At 41.3% G+C, this 2358-nt stretch overlaps 1 protein-coding gene across 1 annotated transcript in view; it reads right to left on the bottom strand.

Annotated features, from left to right (window-relative positions):
* crebrf (creb3 regulatory factor) overlaps nucleotides 1-1988 on the bottom strand; it is a 22318-nt gene extending 20330 nt beyond the window's left edge. The window contains exon 1 of the mRNA XM_016274955.1: nucleotides 1890-1988. The gene's annotated coding sequence lies outside the window, so the exon portion shown is untranslated. The remainder of the gene's footprint in view (nucleotides 1-1889) is intronic.
* Nucleotides 1989-2358: the final 370 nt, after the last annotated feature.

The raw sequence follows: 2358 nt of genomic DNA, 5'->3' as shown, positions 1-2358 counted from the left end.
GTAGAGTAGCACTTGTTGTTTGTCATTTCTCTGATCACAAATGCAGACAGGGTTTTATGTTTACGCGGCACGATGCAATGCAATGCAACGCGTAAAAATACAGTATAAGTCATTATAATCAGTAATTATGTCCCCACTGGATGCAACAAATGCCTCGTTTGTAATGGGATTTAATGTTTTTGTGTCGTCGCTCCGGCCGGGACACGCCATCACAGTATGGTGAGGGGCGTAACATTTCCGTCTCACACTTGAGGTATTCGGCCAATCACAATGCACTGGATAGCTGGCCAATCAGAGCACACCTCGCTTTTTCAGACCGATGAGCTTTGTAAAAATCGACGCGTTTCAGAAAGGTGGGGCATAGAGGAGAAACAGTAACGTACAGTATGTGGAAAATAATGTGTTTTTTTAACTTTAAACCGCATAAACACATTTCATTACACCAAATACACAAAATAACGTTCTTTTTAAACAGCATCATATGACCCCTTTAATATTTTTAAAAATATGAGGGTGAATAATAAGTACATTTTGAAGTGAACTAATCTTTTAATTTCAAGATAGGCATCTGAGTTAAAGGGTGGGTAAAACACATAATTCCTCGCTTATTCAAATTAGGATGTGGATTTATTAGGACTTATTCAACTGTCCTATAGATGACCACCCCTGCAATGTTTACTTGAAGACAGTATGACCTACTAAACAGCTCACATTTCTATACTTCACACCGATTAGACACATCTGCATTAAAAAAATCAAATGAATGGCACTAAAACGCTTAGCGTAATTTGTGCGTTATGGCCAAGATCATATGTTACTCTGACCTACTAACACTTCACAACACCCTGAACTCAACATGGCCCCCTTCAAAAACAAACAGCGTCAACCTAACCCGTAGCGATTCTGCGCCAACACCCACGTATTGGCGTGTTCTGATTGGCTGCAAGCAAATTCATAACCCGCCTCTGCAAGCAAGCGATTGCACCGACTCGATGTCAATCAAGCACAATTACGCATAAACGCCCCTTCTCGTAGCGCTTGGTTGAGTCGACGAGCAACAAACAATTTTGCAGGCCTCCCTCATGTTACGTAAACAGATGGAATGCGAAACATTAGCTCCTTATAAACTTTTAGTTTACACACAAACACATGATTTCGAAGTTTTAACAAAGCAGCTGGCATATGAACATCAATTTTGCGATAAAACGACTCGTTCAAACGGATCACAAACTGCGTTTTAAAGCATTCCGAGTTTCTTTTGACGCACGCTCAAAACACATTAAAATCTTTTCGAACAGTGCCAAAGCCAGTCTAGATACCAGAACGACTATCGTGTTTCAATTTCACTTCGCATCGTGCTGATGGGGGCGTGCACCCTTACAGACTTAGTGGGGTTAATTCTAGTAAGACATCGTAGAACGTTAGTTCTCAATTCTGAGGACCTTTACGTACTACGCCTGATTTATATCATTAGATTATTCATAAAGGATATGGGTGCGTCAACTAGAGGAGATCTCCAAAAGGTGCAGTGCTGGAGTCCAAGAAATGTTCTAGAAGTTCTCGTGTAATTGAAAGCGAACGACCAACATCTTCTAAGTTACCCTTACTCGGCAGCTATGACTAGCCAGCTAAGCAACCACAGGAAAAAATATTGATCTGAAAGAACAAACGAGCACCTCAAGCTGCAAAAACACACAGCACAGCGCTCTGTCAGTGAGGGTTTCAAGAGGAACCAGAGCGCTGCTTTCACACTATGGCCTCCGTGTCCCTCCCCTCTGCTAGCGAAACTTAGCCAGAGAGCTAACACCAAGAGACAATGTTTTGATAATCCTTAAAACAACTATACTCACACATTTCACAGCGTTGTCATAGACAAAATGATGACTCACCTTTAAGCTACCCATATACTAGTACAAAAATGGTGTTGTATTCGGCTTTAGGAAAACTTAATGTCATTCTTCTCAATCCACGCCGTCTTCCTCTCTGGTTTGTTTTGTTTATCTTCTTCCTGACGGGTTCCTGGAAAGCGCGTGACTGCCTTGTCACGTGCTCTCCCACTGGCCAATCAAGGCGAGCGCTCGCTCTTGACCCAAAACAAGCTGGCCTATGTGTAACATCTTCACACAATGTACAACTATATTCAATCATATTATAAATGTATTCGCACTGTGTTGGAGAAGCATCTCAGGAGGTAGCTCAAGTCTGAGTGAATGTCCAGGGTGTTTAGAGCTGGAATCTAGCTGAAGAGTGACTTTTTTGTGATCAATTTTTATTTAAATTGTCACGTCAATCTTGTTATGCAGCAGTAATATGCATGCATAGTCTTTAGAGAACACATGAAAACATTTTTAAATTACA

The sequence above is a fragment of the Sinocyclocheilus grahami genome, unplaced genomic scaffold (genome assembly GCF_001515645.1).
Source record: "Sinocyclocheilus grahami isolate Dianchi unplaced genomic scaffold, SAMN03320097.WGS_v1.1 scaffold91.1, whole genome shotgun sequence".
NCBI classification, from domain to species: domain Eukaryota; kingdom Metazoa; phylum Chordata; class Actinopteri; order Cypriniformes; family Cyprinidae; genus Sinocyclocheilus; species Sinocyclocheilus grahami.
This window is presented reverse-complemented; position numbering and strand designations above follow the sequence as displayed.